Source organism: Colius striatus, chromosome 1 (genome assembly GCF_028858725.1).
Source record: "Colius striatus isolate bColStr4 chromosome 1, bColStr4.1.hap1, whole genome shotgun sequence".
NCBI classification, from domain to species: Eukaryota; Metazoa; Chordata; class Aves; order Coliiformes; family Coliidae; genus Colius; species Colius striatus.
In genome coordinates this window covers 2,869,187-2,886,403 of record NC_084759.1, presented here as the reverse complement: position 1 = coordinate 2,886,403, position 17,217 = coordinate 2,869,187, and the positions used below count along the sequence as shown (strand labels likewise).

At 46.2% G+C, this 17,217-nt stretch overlaps 1 protein-coding gene across 4 annotated transcripts in view; it reads left to right on the top strand.

Annotated features, from left to right (window-relative positions):
- PAK1 (p21 (RAC1) activated kinase 1) overlaps positions 1–17,217 on the top strand; it is a 130,249-nt gene that overhangs the window by 77,857 nt on the left and 35,175 nt on the right. For 2 of the 4 annotated variants that reach the window (XM_061990375.1, XM_061990368.1), the window contains exon 2: positions 2,354–2,424. The exons of the other annotated variants lie outside the window; for them this stretch is intronic. The gene's annotated coding sequence lies outside the window, so the exon portion shown is untranslated. The remainder of the gene's footprint in view (positions 1–2,353; positions 2,425–17,217) is intronic. 4 annotated transcript variants of the gene reach the window in all.

Genomic DNA, 17,217 nt, shown 5'->3' with positions numbered 1-17,217 from the left:
TTGCACAAGGGATGTCCTGCATGCAACCGCTTTTAGAAGCCCGGTTGGTTTGGCATTGAGTAGCTTTTGGGAGTGTGTTTTTAGCCACTGTGCTTTTAAGGTCAGCATGTTAAAAGCTCTGTGAATGTGGATGTGTGAGAATATGTGCTGCTGCAGACATGTTCTGGTCCAAATGTTACAAAATACACCCTTGGAAACCTGGTCTCGGATGTTGTTGGCATATCCTTCACGTTTTGCTGTCAGATGTGGGAAGTGGTACAAGGCGTTAGGGGATAAATCCTGAAGTACTAATTCAGACCAAACTCCCACAGTTTTTAGTGGGTGGCTTGCTGGCATTAAGGCCAAGTACCCCTTAGCTATCACAGATGACCTTTCTGTCTTTTACAAGTTAAGGAAGCTGAGAATTGGTGCCTGTGTCTCGTTTTACAGATCAAACTGCAGGATTGCAGCCCTTAAAGATTTGTACATGCACTTGGATTTGTGAATAAGAAATTGGTTAAATAAAAACATTCCAGCAACTGTTATTTTGCTTCTTAGTAATGCTGGTGAAATGCCAGAGATCTGGAAACAGAAACTAGCTGGTGATTTAGAGCAGTGCATAAAAAGGCTCCTCGTTGGGTGAATGACACTCCCAGACAGGAGGTTGCAGCAAGGTGGGGGTCGGTCTCTGCTCCCCAGTAATGAATGATAGGAAAAGAGGAAATGGGCTCAAGTTGTCTCAGAGGTGGTTGAGATTGGTTCTGAGGCAGAACTCTTACCCTGAGAGGGTTGTCAGCCCCTGTCCCAGGCTGCCCAGGGAGGTGGGGGAGTGCCCATCCCTGGAGATACTGAAGTACCATGGAGCTGAGGTGCTGAGGGCTGTGGGTTAGTGGTGGGGAAATGCTGATGGTCTCAAAGCTTTTCTTAAATGGAGAAAACAGAAACAGTTTTATTTTTACAATGAAAACTCACATTCTTTCAAAGCATCAGCACAAACCTATTGAAATGTTGTTTGTTCAGATGATGGATTTAACAGGGTTTTTTTAGAGAGACATTCCTATGAAATGGCTGCAACTGTCAGAATAATGCTTTCCAGTAAGACACACTGAATTGAAAGTAAGTGCCTGAAGTTCCTGACTGTTGTGAAATAGTTGAGATCATGTTGTTCTGGCCTCTTCTGTCTGTGCAAGAAAGAGGACAATGTTGTGTTTGTTTTGGCAACGCTCAAAAAGTCAAAACAATACCCAACAGTAACAAAAGTCCCCCAACCCTTTAAAAACGTTGCTGTATTGCAGACCTTGTCTGGCAGGATGTCTTCCCAGCTGAAATTAATGCTCCTTTCCTTCACCTCAGCAGAGCATCATCATTAAAGTCTGTCTGAACCTGTCTTTAGTGTTAGCCTTGAATGTCATGCACAGGAGCCTAAGAACTTGCTCATCTGCAGCTGAGGCTCTGATGCCCACACTGTACTTTCTTCCTTGCTTCCTCCTCCTTAGGTGGTCTCTGCCTGTTCATACTTCAAGCTAGGGAAGGCTCTTCTGTCTCATCATCTGGTCTCCAAGGGGGAGGAAGGATTTGCCCATCCCTTCGTGCCCCTGTTTGCCCTCTGCTATTGAGTTTCCCATCAGGATTGCACACAGTTCTTTCTTTTTCTTTGATTTAAACTGAAAATGTGTTCCTTGTGAATTTGCAGGAACACTTGGAAGAGACTTTTCTTTTGCCCTACTGTGTGCTCTGTGACTTTCTGAATTGCCTTTCCTTTGAAGAGGTGATTGATTGGAGGAGGGCAGAGCAAACAAGAAGTACTCACACATTTTTGTCTCCTCTTCCACCTCCATGATGACAAATAAGGTCTGTGTGAGAACTGGGACAAGAACTTTCATCTCCCAAGTATCAGAACTGTACTCCACATGTTAAAACTTAAAATTAAGGTGTTGTACTACTGATCCAAAGTCTTCCACTGATTTTTTTTTGCTCAAGGTTGTCACCCCCTGTTTTGTTTTCATCACTAAACTGAGGCCCTGAATGCTGCTGACTAAAACCCCTTGCTTCACATAGGCAGTTTGAATCATGTTACATGTATCTTTCCTTTAGAGTCTCCTGCCAGTTTCTGTGGCTTGTAATTGCAGAACTGGTGAGGTTGGCAGGAACCTCTCTGGGTAGATAGTCTAGTCCAACCCCCACTTAATGTGGTGGTAGCTGTAACAGTTTGCTCAGGGGCATGCCCAGTGGGGCTTTGAGTACCCTCAAGGATGGAAGCTCTGTGATCTTCCTGAGCAACCTCTTCTGTGGTTTGGTGTCTCCAAAAGAAGGTTTGGGTTGGAATGGATTTTTAACTGCTTCTTACATTTAAATGGGATTTCCTGTGTTTCAGTTTGTGCCCATTGCCTATTGCTGGACACCACCAAGAGGAGCCTGGTTCCATCTTCTTTACGCTTGCATCAGGTATTTATGGACATTAATAAGTTCCCCCCTGAGCTTTTGCTTCTGCAGGCTGAGCAATCCCATCCCACCTCTCTTGGCTTGTCCTCACATGCCAGATGCTCCAGTCCCTTAATCACCTTTGTGGGCGTTTGCTGGACTGTCTCCAGTACATCCATGTCTCTCTTCTGCTGAGGAGGTGAGCACTTGACCCAGCACTTGGCCCTGAGCAGCAGGGAAGGCTCACCTCCCTTAACCTGCTGGCAGTGTCTTTCCTAATGCAGCCCAGATATTTTTTGCTTGACCTTTGCTTTGCTGCAGAGATGTTTTGGAGGCTCATGGTCAACTTGATGTCCACCAGGACTCCCAGGTCTGTCTTTCTGCAGCAGCTTTTCTGCTGGTTGGCTCCCAGTTTGTGCTGATACCTGGGGTTATTCATCCTGAGTGGCAGGATTTATATTTTCCTGTGTTGAACTTCATGAGGTTGGTGTTGGCCCATTTCTCCAGCCTGTCCATATCCCTCTGTGTGGCAGCACACCCATCTGGTCTGTCATCAGCCCTCCCAACACTGTATCATCTTCAGCTCTCCTGAAAGCATGCTGTGTGCTGTCACCTGTAACCTTTCCTTTCTGAAGACTCCAGAGGCCTGGGTAAAGTGTTTAATGAATCAAAACTCTCAGTAATTCTTGAAAGTACATTGCTGTTCACTGAAGGAGATCAGACAGAGATGAGGTAGCTTCCCTAGCACTAAGAGAAATACTATGCCTTGTAGTGAAGAACTTCATCAGTGTTATTTAAGACTTTAATTCCTCGATTCTCTGGTACTTCTTGCAATAGCAGCTCCTGCCTTATGCTAACACCACAGCCATCTGCTATAAGTGTGACTATATAATGTTTATTGTTGGCCAAAAGCTGGACAAGGAATGCTTCCTAGGGTAGGAAATCCATGGACTAGGTAGGAAAAGTGCAGTAGAATGAGATAAATGTCCTATTGTAATTTAATGGCATTGCAAAGTGCTATTTTTTCCTCTGCCCCAGAGGAAACAGGGGCATCGACTGACATTTTCTCAGTGCTTTTTCTATATCCCCCTCCCCCTAAACCTACACCCTAGGTTCAATCTAAACCTCTGGGCTAACAGATGGTGTTGAGAGGGGAGAGGGAGGGGGAACAATTTACATCTAAATAGCTGAAATAAAAAAAGGGTCATGTCCCACAGACCAGCCCCACTCACCTGCTGTTTAAATCCCCCTGAGAAACAGGCAAAAGAGCTTAGTTTTTAACATCTGCGTCAGCTGTACTTACTCTCTGAAGCATTCTGCCCTAGAAAAGCTGCAAGCCCATGTATAGTGCTGGATGGATTGTGTTCTGGCCCCAAAATGATGAACTTTTAAGGATTTGGTTCTTTGAATGCAGTTGACAGCTGTCACATTTGTTCAGCTCTGCCATCAGACTGACTGCTGCTGGCTGTCGTAATTAGCACAAGCACTAATGGCATAGAAAAGGTTAAAATCAAATATTACCTCTTCCCTCAGCTTCATATTCACATGGCTGCACATGTCTGTCTTCAGAGTTGCTCTTCCATATGCTCCCGTGGCCTCTGTGGGGTTCAGGACTGTGAGGAGTTGGGGGCTCTATGGGGTTTGGGACTGTGTGGGGTTTGGGGCTGCATGGCCATGCCCAGGTCTGCGTGCACACGAAGCCAAGGTGCTCTGGCTTTCTGACTTTGCACTGTTAACATTTCAACTGGTCTAAACTAAGACCTTGTTTAGGGAGTGAGGAGTGGAAAAGAAATGCCAACCCACCACTTCTACATACTCATAGTGACTGCTCTGAGTCTACTCCTGTCATAACAGCAAGACTGAGGCCAGTTGTATGAAGTGGTCTGCACCTGGGCCAAACCAACCCTAGGCAACACTCCAGGCTGGGGCACAGGGGCTGGAAAGGGCCTGGGGGGGTTGGTGGCAGGGGCTGAACAGGAGGCAGCAGCGTGCCCAGGGGGGCAGGAAGGCCAAGGGCAGCCTGGCTGGGCTCAGCAGTGGGGTGGCAGCAGCCCCAGGGCAGTGCCCGGCCCCTGTGCTGGGCCCTGGGGAGGCCGCAGCTCCAGGGCTGTGTCAGTGCTGGGCCCCTCACTCACTGCCACAGGGACACTGAGGGGCTGCAGCGTGGCCAGAGCCGGGCACAGAGCTGGGGAAGGGGCTGGAGCACAAGGGGCTGGGGAGGGGCTGAGGGAATGGGGGTGTTGAGCCTGGAGAAGCCTGAGGGGAGACCTTCTTGCTCTCAGCAGATACCTGTCAGGAGATTGTTCCTGTAAGAAGTGATAGAACACGAGGAAATGGCCTCATGTTGCCCCAGGGGAGATTTAATTGGAATATGAGGCAGAACATTTTCCCTGAGAGGGCTGTCAGCCCCTGTCCCAGGCTGCCCAGCAAAGTGGTGGAGTCCCCATCCCTGGAGACATTTATTGCAAAGCTGTGCAGCTGTGGGGCTGAAGAACATAGTTTAGTGCTGAGCTTGGCAGCGTGAGGTGAGTGGTATTAAAGGTATTTTCCAACCAAACAATTCTATTTCTACCCACCAGTTCCTCGGACTTCTGCAGTCAAATGCTAAAAATAAGTACCATGAAGACAGTGCAGGCCATTCAGAAACTGTTACTCTTGTCTGTTGGCATCTTCTCCACCTCTCAATAAGCTAGAGGCATTTGGAGTTTGAGTTTGGTAGACTTGAGGGTTCAGCAGGATAAGGAGTGGTGAAGGAGGTGCTTTGAGACCCACCACTGTCTTCTATGTGTTGACCTGGTTGAACAAAACTTCTGCAGAGGAGGATTTCTGTTCCTGGAATTGGAAGATCTTGAATCTTTTCTTTCTTCAGCACTGAATGGAAATTGTCAGGTTAACCTTTTTGGAGCTGCCTGGCCCTCCCTCCCACAAATGTCGGGGAAGAGGAAATGAGCTCAAGAACTGTTTCTGTTTTCTTCTCTCATTTAATTCCTAAGTGTATTTCAACATAGTGCATGGTGGTGGTTGAATAACCATGAGGTCAACATGGATTTGGTGGGCAACAACCTTGTTTATATGCCTCTGGGGAGCTGGATTACTTATTTTGAAAATTATTATGGTTTCCAGTTAGTAGAAACAAGATGCAGTGTATGCAATTATATGAATTCAGAGCTGCCTATTGTGCTTTGTAACCTTTTGTGGCTTTTTTTTAGTACTTCATAGCACTTGAGGATAATGATGTTTTATAAATAGTTATATGATGCATAGTCACTATCTGGAAGTAAATGAAATAGGTGAGTTACTTGGGTGGTGCAAGCTCTATACACACATGCACACACATGTGTGTGTATACTCAGGGAATCACAGAATTGTTGAGATTGGAAAAGACCTCTAAGACCATCGAGTCCAACTGTTAACCCAGTACTGTCACAGCTACCATTAGACTGTGTCTCAGCCCCACAGCTGTACAGCTCTGGAATCCCTCCAGGGACTCCAGCACTGCCCTGGGCAGCCAGTGCCAGGGCTAACGCTTTCAGGGTAGAAAACGTTCCTCATCTCCAGTTTAACCTGGAACAACCTGAGGCTGTTTCTTCTTATCCTATTGATTCCACCACCCTCACTGCCCTGTCACTTGTAACTTGGGAGCAGAGACCAACCCCCCATCTCACTGCAGCCTCCTGTGAGGGAGTGTCAGAGAGTGCTGCTGTGTCCCCTCAGGCTCCTCTTCTCCAGGCTCAACACCCCCATTCCCTCAACTCCTTGTGTTCCAGCCCCTTCCCCAGCTCTGTGCCCGGCTCTGGCCACGCTGCAGCCCCTCAGTGTCCCTGTGGCAGTGAGTGAGGGGCCCAGCACTGACACAGCCCTGGAGCTGCGGCCTCCCCAGGGCCCAGCACAGGGGCCGGGCACTGCCCTGGGGCTGCTGCCACCCCACTGCTGAGCCCAGCCAGGCTGCCCTTGGCCTTCTTGCCCCCCTGGGCACGCTGCTGCCTCCTGTTCAGCCCCTGCCACCAACCCCCCCAGGCCCTTTCCCTGCAGCAGCTTCCCAGCCCCTCTGCCTCAGCCTGGAGCTGCCTGGCCTTGGGGTGGCCCAAGGGCAGGATTTGGCCCTTGCCCTTGTTCAGCCTCATCCCATTGCCCTTGGCCCATTGCTCCAGCCTGGCCAGTTCCCTCTGCAGACCCTTCCTGCCCTCAAGCAAATCAACCCTTCCTCAGCTTGATGCTGTCCTGTCTAGATGATATTTTTGCCCATGCACACTCCTCACTGCACTAAATGCTCGGCCTCTGCACTGCTCCTTCTGCTCTCTTCCTTTGGACCCTGGCACACGCAGGTAACTGGCTCTGGCAGCTATGCTGGCCTTTGTTTCTGCTGTCTCCTGGGGATAAAATGCTTGTTATGCAGCAGGGCCCCACAGAGCATGTGAGAGCAAATCTGGAAATGAAAAATGATTTTTGAAATGCTGCTTTTCTCTTAAAAAAAATCAATTAAATTGTGCAGCTGTAGAACAGGCACAGGGTAATTTTTGACAAAGGAGGGAAAGGGTGGAAATATGAGGAAATAAAGGGTGCTCTTTCAGACAACATTTGCAGGTAGTAGGATGGAGAATGGGAAAACTATTAGCCTAAAATATTTACTTCTTCTATTGGTTTTCTTTTAATTTCTTTTTATAAGCAGCTTAGCAAGTGTCTGACTGACACTGGAACATGAATGTCTCTGTCTTCTTGAGCCCTCAAGTTGGCGGAGGAATTTGTCCAAAAAAGACCATTCTGCTAGCTTTGAGTGGTTCTTTTTTCAATCACTTTTTGGTTGTGGGACTAAAAGATTTTAAAAGGTTGTGCTAGATTGGAACCACATTGAAAACAGTGCTTGGGATAATAGGATTATTTGGCTGGTTTTAAATTAAAATGGGAGTCTTAACTAGATTGTTTTGAGCATACATTCAGGTCTGGTTTGTTGTTATTGGTCTAATTGCCTCCTGTATTAGGAATACCAATATTCTAATTCACCCTCTGTCTCTGAGGACACTGGCATTAAGAGAGAGTGAAATGCTATGTAAATTCCATGCAGGCATGCAAGATAGAAATGGTCCCTAAAGACATCAGCCAAATCTCATGTCTTCCCTTTACCTGTGGTGTCCTGACAGAGAGAGAGTGATGAATTGATATTTTTCTGTATTTATTTCTGTCCTGACAGGTCTTTTAAATGCTTAGAAATGTAGTCTGAGAAAAATGCCAATAATCTCAACCTTTGAGGAAGGAGCAGTTAATGAATCTCTAAGGAAATATCCAGAATACAAGTACTCTGAGGGGGAGAGAAGGTTAGGAGCAGGGGCTGGAGATAATACATCATCTCAGATCTAAGATAGAAGCTGTCTGCTGATAAGGTATTGAAATGACAGACCTGTGGGGTGATTTTCTCAGGTCTGCTTTTTGAAAGCTCATTTAAAACAAATCATTATTTGGGATTTGAGCACTTCTGTTTGAGATACCTCAGTTCTGCTCTGTCAGAAACAAAACAGTAAGTTTTTGCAGATTTTAATTGTATTAAAGATTGAAACCCTCAGGGGGAATTTCACCTGGGGGGAATGTAAATTCAAAAAGTGTTAAACTTTAAAGAATCTATACTAGGCTCAAATCCAAGGTCTATTTTTAAAGCTGAAGGCAGACTGGAACAGGCTGCCCAGGGAGGGTATGGAGTCTCATTCCTTGGAGGCCTTCAAGACGCACCTGGACTTGATCTAGGTGGGACCTGCTTCTGCAGTGGGATTGGACTGGATGATCTCTAAAGGTCCCTTCCAACCGCTACCATTCTATGATTCTATGATGTCAGGTCACAAATTTGGATTTCTGTTTCATAATATTTTAATAGAGCAACAGAGACTGATAAAACTTCAAAGCTTTTGCTAAAGTACAATTTTTAAGCTCCTCAAATAATCTGGAGTCCTATGTCCAGTTCTGGGCTCCTCAGCTCAAGAGGGACAGGGAAGTGCTGGAGACAGTCCAGCACAGGGCCACCAAGATGCTCAGGGGACTGGAGCATCTTCCATATGAGGAAAGGCTGCAGGACCTGGGGCTGTTTAGTCTGGAGAAGAGGAGACTGAGGGGAGATCTCATTAATATCTACAAATATCTCAATGGTGGGTGTCAGGAGGTTGGGACATCCCTTTTTTCTATGGTATCTAGCAACAGGACAAGGGGTGATGGGATGAAGATGGAACACAAAAAGTTCCATTTAAACAGAAGGAAAAACTCATTCAGTGTTTCAGTGAGGGAGCCCTGGCTCAGGCTGCCCAGGGAGGGTGTGGAGGCTCCTTCCTTGGAGCTCTTCAAGACCCACCTGGACACGTTCCTGTGTGACCTGATCTAGGTGGGAGCTGCTTCTGCAGAGGGGTTGGACTAGATGATCTCTAAAGGTTCCTTCCAACCCCTGCCATTCTATGACTCTATGATTCTATTTCCAGCCTGATGTGAGTTTTCTTAAAAATACAAGCAGGCAGACGTGTGTATCTCGGGATCCTGTGAATCAGCACCTGCAAACACCAGCAGTGTGAGAATAACCAGCATTGGAGGAAACTGAACTCAAAGGAAATGACTGGAAAGAAAGAGTGGAAGAAGTAAGGTTAGATTTGCAAAGGAGACAGTTCACTGAAACTTTAAGGTCATGCTCCATCCTGGATTGATTTGCAGGATCTCCTTTCCTGCAGCCAGTGTGTTTTGCTTCACCACATCCCTCTGCAAGGAGTGTAAGAACAGAACAGGGGGAGTTAGTGCAGATTGTGCTGCAGAGTGTCTCAATGTGAGCTTCAGTAAAGAGGGAGGAAGCACTGACATGAGGCAGGGTGTAAATGCTATAAAATAGATGGAGAAAAATTAGTCTGGCAAGTGCAGTCCCACACGTTCCTCCCTCCTTCAGGGACCAAGGCTGACATTGCTTCTGAAAATTGCTTTTGCAAAACTGTTTGGATCTGAGTTTTATGGCTGTTGCTGTAAAGGTGAGAGGTGAAATTGTAGTGTGCTAGCTATGGAATTTAAAATGCCTCATGTTACGTTCTCTTGCCTTGGATTTACAATGGGACAGAGAGGGAGTGTGGGCACATAACCTGGGAGGGATGCTGAAGTGAGAATTGGTTTGAGGGCCTCAACACTGACTGAGGCAGCTTTGGGGTTATGGGTAGGTAACAGGAGCCTACAAGAGTGTGCTAGTTGTGAACATCCTTGAATCTTACTTATTGGAATTAAGGAAGGATGATCAGAAAATGCTGCATCTTGATCTGCTGCATGCTGTGCTCTCACAGGGAGGCTGATTCACACGCTGATGACCTTAGGGGGAAAGTATCCATGAGACTTCAGCAAGGTGACTTACAGCAACGGGAGGGAATACTGTATTGAACAAAATGCCTGGACTCACATGGCTTCCTAGACTGTCAGTCTTTGGTTGTTGTCTTCATTTTGGAAATCTGGTGAGCTCTGCATTGCCAATAGAGAGTAGTGACCATAATATGATTTTTAGTGTTTTAAGTACAGAGGGGAGATGCAACCAACCTGACAAAGCAGTCTTGGGATGAATAAAAGATGCATACTGGCAGTCCATCTATCAGTGAAATCCAAATTCTGCTGACTTGGCAGTGCATCTTATTGCTGATTTTATGATGTAGATGCTTGACCACTGGGAATTGGATTGGAAGAAGCAAGTCACTTGCTGCAGATGCTGACAGGGCTGTGTAGAGGAGCTCCATCAGCCTTTGCTGGATTGAGTTTTGTGGTTGCAGCTGGTGTTGCTGCTTCATGGCATAGAATAAGTTTGACATAGGTAGCTGTGAAGACCCATGCATTCTACTTAAAGCTGCTTAGGTAGTTGTAGTGAGAACACAGGATAAAAAGATCTGTGCCCCAGACTTTCACAAAGATGTTGAGGAAAAGCTCGCCTACTATTTCTGGTCCTGTCATTAACTCCTTCTCATAATTACATGGTGCCTTAAAATGGGCCTGCTACTGTAATAATTGATGTACTTATATTTCCCTTTATTCAGTGGAGTAAAAATAGTTCATTTGGCTCATGGGCTTTATTTAACTGAGTGCCAATGCTGAGTTGTGTCTTAACATATTGCAGAAACAGCAGATCCTTTGTACCAGGCCTATAGAGCTTGCTTTCCTCCACTGACATTCAGTAAGTATGATTGAGACTTGAGCAAATGATGTGATAAAAGGCCTGATGGTACCTCCTGAAAACAAACTGCTGATGATTATATTAAATGATGATGGCTCTTAATGGACTGGTGAATGCTCTGCACTCCATTTGGTACGAGTGAGGAAGTCCAGGACACAGTATACTCACTGTGCCTACTTCTGTACACACTAGGATTGTACAGGAGATACAATTGGACATTTTACTACATGGCATACAATTGTAAGTACAAGAGCTTATGCTCTACCAGCAAAAAAAGCTCTACTGTGAAAGCTCAATTAGGTGGAAACCCTAAGCTACCTTAGGCTTTTTCATTTTGCCTTTTAAATGAACTGCTTTTAGAGCATTGCTGTATCCGAATTGAAGGAGGAATCATTGCAAACTTGCACTTGTGCGGTTCTCAAATTGTTAAATTAGTTCTTTCAGGTCTGGGTGTTTGACTGTGCTTTTCTTGTCTCTCAATTCGGTTTGCCTGCAAAAAGCTCATGCTTGATGCACAGCTCATTCTGTCTTGGGAGAATTACTCATTCTTCCTCTTTGCCCAGCTTTGAAGAAGAACCAAAACTTTTAACGAAGCCATGTGAAGCTGAAGCAATCTTTGCTATTTCCTTTAATTGAAAACTACTGCCAGGATGAAAATCCTGGCTAGCAATTAAGGGAATGTGACAGCTTTGCCAGTCGTTACATAAACACTATGGAGCAGAGGGCTTCCTACTGTCATTAGCTGCAGTGAACACAATGGAGCTATACACAGGAGCACTGATGATAAATGTTTGCATTTCCAATTAGTGCTGAGTCTAATTGAGGCTCATGGATGGCTTCATCTGCTAACGATGCTCCAGTTGTCTTCTTGCTCTTTAGTTTCCCACCGAGAAAGCAGTTTGAATGAATTTTGCTCTTAAGGACATGGGTTTCCTCTTTGCAGGTCTCTGTCTTGGTGTCTCTTCTTCTCAGAACAGCTCACTTTTACAGATTAATGCACACTTTCTGCTATTTACATTACATTACAGCTGTTGCTGCTAATGTGCAGTTTGGACATAAAGCCAAGTAACTTAAGTGGAGAGTAGCAGGGGTGTGATAACTGTGTGTGTCAATGTATTTTCTTTATGCTGCATCTAATCATTTCCTCCTGAACACAGATTTCCTCCAGGAAACCTGTTTGTGTGGGATTTGGGTATGCTTTAACACAAGAAGCCTTTATATTTTATATTTCCCACTCTGCTCAGTAGGCTCAGGCTGCAGTCACTACTTTGACCGGTGCAGTTGAAGCCCTGCCTTCCTGTGAGCAGAAGTGGAATCAGAGCCAAGGCTGCTCCAAACCATGCTGGGAAAAGGGAGCCTGTCCTGACATATGCAGCAGCAAAATTGCTTGTTCAGGCATGTTGCTGGGGAGGAGGGACAGCATTTCTGGAGATGGGGAAACAAGGAGGATGATTTGTGGGCTGAGAGCTTTAAAAAATGAAACTCAGGGATCCTTCTGTCTCAGCTTAAACTTCTTTTTATTCTTCCTTAAATGTGGATGCAGTTTTTTTTCCCTTGGGGTGTCAGAATGAGGTGAGTGCTCGGTCAGAATGAGCAGGCTGCTTGCTGCCCAGGGATGGGAAGAGCCAGAGGTGGGTCTGCAGCTCTCAAAGCTTGAGCTAGGGTTCACCATGTGCTCCAGGTGTTTGGGCATAGCTGGCACCGACTGGGAAATGATTATTGTTTGACTCTGCTAGTTATTTGTGAAACAACTGAAGCTAAATTGAAACTTGACAATTTAAGTTGGTGTTGCCTCTCTGCAGCTTTTCCAGCTTAACCTGGTGGAAAGGACTTGACCCACCTCGGTGCTATTGAAACTCTCCGTGCGCCTGGGTTGCTGTCACAGCGCTCGTGCACGGGCCCACACCGTGGACGCTGGCAAAAGCTGGGCCTTAGATTCCTTAAAACAAAGCAGAAAGAAGCTTCCTTAACTTGAGTGAAAGGAGAACTCTGTTGCTAGGAATCAAGTGGATAAAATTAGTCTGTTCTTTAGAAGCATAAGGTATGATGGGTTAACACATATGTCTGCCCGGGAAGTGATTTTGCAGCTTCCTGCCCAGAAGTGGTGTCCATGTCTTCAGCCCAAATGAAATTAAAGGCAGAATTAAAGGCCTTTTTTTAAAGAACCCTCCAATCTTTTGGCTTTTCACATCCCAATGCTGAGTCCTCCAGCATTCCTTGTGAATTGCAACTGGTCAGTCATCCTTTGTTTCTAGCACTATGGAATTAAAGCTGGCAGAGATACAACCAGGGGTTGGCCATCTGCCATTAATAGAGTGTGTCTCCCCGCCCCCTCCTCACACCCCCACCCTGGCTGCAGCAGCAGATATGTTCTCTTCTAAATGGGTGTTTATCTTTTGTGGTTGTTGTTTCATTTAATTTAGTGATTCATGTTCATCTCTAGGATTTTGGCAGCACGTGCAGCAGTCTAACAGGTAAATTCTTAAAGATGGATGAGCAAACACTGCTGTTTTGTAACTATTTATTAGAACTTTATGAAAACCACATTCACATGTGATTTTCATTTCACATGTGACTGTTCAGTCTGAGCTGATGCATGATGGCCCTTGACTTCTCTTTTGTTTAATTGTCACACTTGCACAGCACTCAAATGTGCAGTGGGGAGACAGTGAGATGCTGCAGCTCCTGGGGTTTTTTAATCACTTCTAAATGTGCCAATCAGTCTGTCCTCCCTCAGGGTACGTGTTGCTGCTGCCCTTTTCTGTGACAGCCTGTGTCTCGGATCCCATCCGCTGTCAGGTGGTGGAAAAGGACTTCTCTTGCCTTTTTTTCAGGTGGAACATGTGTGTGGGGTGCCTTTCCTTCAGTGTGAGACTGTGTTTGAGCCTCAGTCCCATGAAAGTAATAAAGAAAAAACAAATGAGTGTCTTTGCATCCTGTGTCGAAACCCAGCTCGTAAACTCTGCCAGTAATTTTCTGCTGGGATTTGGATGACAGTGTGACACATGGGGAGGGAATCTGCTGCTTGTGATGTGTTTGAACAGAGGAGAGGATGTCTCCTGTTCCTTGGGGAAGGAGATTTTGTCTGTGTGTGTGCATGAGCAATCTCTAGCCATGGGGTGGAAGGGTGGAAGGCTACTGGTGCAGAGGTAAAACGTTTGTTCTGATGAGGATCAGCTCAATTTCAGGTCAGGACTCCCTCTGCCCATTCTTTTTTTTGTGGATAAGTTACCCTTTCCTCACCCTGGCAACAACAGAAAAACAGCATCTTGGAAAAATGGGAGCTTTCCTGCTGGTAGAAGGCAGAGAGGGAAAAACAGTTGTTAAGCATCTCCCTCCCCCCTCTCTTGTTTAATATAGTTTATTCATCTGCAAGTTGTAGTGAGTAACTCAGGGCTACTGTCTTGCCAGACTGCATGAATTATAGATGGCTCTTTTATGAGTTTTCATGTTGACTCCAGCAATTAGTATGCGTTGGACATAGTTATCTTTACGGCATCTACTGCAGCGTAGGTTTCAGCTCCTCTGACTTTTTAATTGCTTTCTGTTTTAGCAATCAGTCATCTGCTTGTCTTGTTAAGGAATGCAAAGAAAACACAACCAGCTTGATAGAAACCTATAGTTCAGCGTGGAGCATCAGGTTTGAAACAATGTGGTTTACCAGAAGGAAAAATGGCATGAGTAGACAATCTTTGTTCCCCCTTTTCTTTTGGTTTTTGTTTTCTGTTTGTTACTTTTGTGTGTGTATTATGTGCAGCAGTGCCAGAGGGCTGTCAACATGTGCTGGGGTCCCACTCTGCTAGGTGGACAGCACAGGGGCTTGTGCCTGTATTACAGGAAAGCTACAATGAATGTTGTTATTTCAGCCACATCTGCTTCACCAGATGAGCAGACACATGCAGATGTTTGCACGTCTGTGCTCTGCACTCCTGGGTGTCACTGTGGGCACCTGTGGGTGCCATCCTGTGTTCAGTCACTCCACTTGCTTTGTCATGAGCTAACAAGTGGTTTCCTGAGTCTCTTGTCCTCTGCTGCATGGTTGTCTGTCACCCCTTCCTGTGTGCAGAAGGGTTTTGTAGGTGTGAAAGAGGAATTTATCGACTTTGCCATTTGATTCTGTTGAGGCTGGGGCAGTCCAATTTAGCTACTGGGCTTCAAAAGTTGATAGAGGGGGCAGAGAGCATTTGAAGGCCTCTGTAATTTGCCTTATGGCAGTCACAGGTTGAAATATGCAGTAAAATTTTCATAAGTACCATGTTGTGCACAACCTGAACTTTGAGTGCTCCCAAGCAGCTGCAGAAACAATAGTCCTACATCATGCCTATGCCTCCCTAGTGATATCTGAGGGGATTGGGTTGAGTGATGGTATTTTAATATATAGAGTAGTTGAGAATAATTGTGTCTGTAGTGCTCTCCAGTGTGTTCCTCAGGGCTCGGTGCTGGGGCCTGTACTGTTTAACATCTCTATCAATGATCTGGGCGAGGGGATCAAGGGCACCCTCAGTAAAATCACAGATGACACCAAGCTGGGCATGTGCCTAGACCTGCTTGAGGACAGGAAAGGTCTGTAGAGGGCATTGGCCAGGCTGAAGCCATGGGCCAAGGGTAATCGCTTGAGGTTCAATAAAGGCCAAGTCCTGGATCCTGCATTTGGGCCACAACAAGCCCAGGCAACTCTCCAGGACTGGGACAGAGCGACTTGAAAGTTGTCTTGTGGAAAAGGCTCTGAGGGTGTTAATTGACAGCAGCTGAACCTAGGCCAGCACTGTGCCCAGGTGCCAAGAAGGCCAAGGGCATCCTGGCCTGTGTCAGAAATAGTGTGACCAGCAGAACCAAGTGGGTGATTGTCCCCTTGTACTCAGCACTGGTGAGGCCACACCTGGAATACTGTGTCTGCTTCTCAGCCCCTCACTCCAAGAAGGACATTAAGGGGCTGGAGCGTGGCCAGAGATGGGCAACAAAGCTGGTGAAGGGTCTAGAGAACAAATCTGATGAGGAGCAACTAAGGGAACTGGGAATGTTTAGCCTGAAGGAGGCTGAGGGGAGATGTGATCACTCTCTACAGCTACCTGAAGGGGAGTTGTAGTGCGGTGGGGGTTGGTCTGTTCTCTCCAGTAATGAATGATAGAATATGAGGAAATAGGTTCAAGTTGCTCCAGGGGAGGTTTAGATTGGACATTCAGAAGAACTTTTTCAGCAAGAGGTTTATTAAGCACTGACACAGGCTGCCCAGGGAGGTGGTGGAGTCACCATCCCTGGAGATATTCTAAAGATGTGTAGCTGATGTGCTGAGGGACATGGTTTAGTTTAGTGACAGGCTTGACAGTATGAGGTGACTGGTTGGACATGACGATCTTAAAGGTCTTTTCCAACCATAACAGTTCTATGATTCTCTGCAGCTAATATGCACTCCCTCATCTGACTGCAGCTGAAGAGTTCATGTGTTGTTTCATTGTTTCTGCTCACTAAATCATACTGTGGAAACAGGAGTCTCTCAAAGCAGAGTTGTGCCGCTGTGAAGAAAGAAGGAGGCAGCTCGGCCTGGGGATGCTCTGTGTTGCCGTTGCTGTCCAGGCTCATGGCACAGTATCATGCTGCTGAAGCCATTGCCTGGTGCTCTGAACTAGAGACAGGGGGGATTGTTCAAAGCCTGGCTGCATGTGAATTGGCAGGAGATTATTTCAGGAAGAAGAGAATTTGCACAGTCAACAGAGCTACGGTGAGGGACACAGCCACCTCTGTCTGGAGAAAAGGAGGCTGAGGGGAGACATAATCTCTCTCTGCAGCTCCCTGACAGGAGGCTGTAGCAAGGTGGGGGCTGGTATCTTCTCCCATATAAGAAGTGACAGGACAAAAGGAAATGGCCTCAAGTTGCACCAGGGGAGGTTTAGATTGCAGATTATGAGGAACTTTTCCCTGAGAGGGTTGTCAGCCCCTGTGCCAGGCTGCCCAGGGAGGTGGTGGAGTCCCCATCCCTGGAGCTATTGCAAAACCATGGAGCTGAGGTGCTGAGGGCCATGGGTTAGTGATGGGCTTGGCAATATTAGGATACTGGTTGGACTTCATGGTCTTGAAGGTCTTTTCCAACCAAAATGATTCTATGATTCTGTTACCACTTAGTATAGCTCTGTGCTCCAGGGGCTCAGCTCTGCATAGCTGAGGTGCTGAGGGGTATGGTTCAATTTAGTGATGGGCCTGGCAGTGTGAGGTTAGTAATTGGACTTGATGATATTAAAGGTCTTTTCCCACTGTAATGATTCTGTGTGCTCTAAAGCCCTGGAGCAGTGAGTGGGATCCTATCAGGAAAGAGTTTCATCCACATGATTTGAAGCCAACACAAGTTTCAAGTATAATGATGCTGAGTTTGGGGATAGGCTGTGTGTCTCTGTCACAATGAGAAGACTCATGTAAGCAGATGTTTCATTTCCCCTTCAAATAGGGAGTGGGAAAAGGGTTGTGGGAACCCTCCAGAATAGTGCTGCTATTACAGGGTATAACTTCTGTAGAACCAGTCTATTGTTTGTGAGTTGAAGGATTTCTTTCATCCCTCCATCTCCAAATGGGTTAAATAACTTTTGTAACTGATGAGGAGGAAGGTCTAAGGCCTTGAGCAATGGAGAAGGAAGGAGATGGTGTACTGCAAGTTTTGCCCACAG